The sequence below is a fragment of the Neomonachus schauinslandi genome, chromosome 1 (genome assembly GCF_002201575.2).
Source record: "Neomonachus schauinslandi chromosome 1, ASM220157v2, whole genome shotgun sequence".
Taxonomy (NCBI): domain Eukaryota; kingdom Metazoa; phylum Chordata; class Mammalia; order Carnivora; family Phocidae; genus Neomonachus; species Neomonachus schauinslandi.
In genome coordinates this window covers 79,737,164-79,737,843 of record NC_058403.1, presented here as the reverse complement: position 1 = coordinate 79,737,843, position 680 = coordinate 79,737,164, and positions in this window count along the sequence as shown.

Below are 680 nucleotides of genomic sequence, written 5' to 3'. Positions count from 1 at the left end.
CCTTCCTCCCTCCCTCCTTCATCCTCCCTTCTCTCCTTCCTTCCTTCCTTCCTTCCTTCCTTCCTTCCTTCCTTCCTTCCTTCCGGCTCTACACCCAGCGTGGAGCCCAGTGCAGGGCTGGAACTTATAACCCTGAGATCAAGACCTGAGCTGAGATCAAGAGTCTGATGCCTAACTGAGCCACCCAGGCACCCAAGATCTTTCTTCTTTTTTAATGAGGGCATTTACTGCTATAAACTCCATTATTAGTACTGCTTTTGCTGCATCCCATAAATTTTGGTATGTTATGTTTCTGTTTTCATTTGTCCCAAAATATTTTCTAATTTCTCATGTGATTTTTTTCTTTGACCCATGATTACGAGTGTGTTGTTTAATTTCCACATATTTGTAAATTTTCCCATTTGTTTTCAGCTCTAGAATTTCTGTTTGGTTCTTTTCTATACTTTCTGTCTTTGTTGATATTCTTGTTTTGTTCATGAGCCATTTTCCTAATTTCCTTTAGTTGTCTGTGCTCTCTTATAGCACATTGAGCATCTTTAAGATGACTATTTTGCTTTTTTTTGTCAGGTAATTCATGCACTTCCTTTCCTTTAGGGTCAGTTTCTGGAGATTTATTTTGTTCGTTTGACTGGGCCATGTTTCCCTGTTTCTTCATATGCCTTCCTTATTTATTTTGCTGG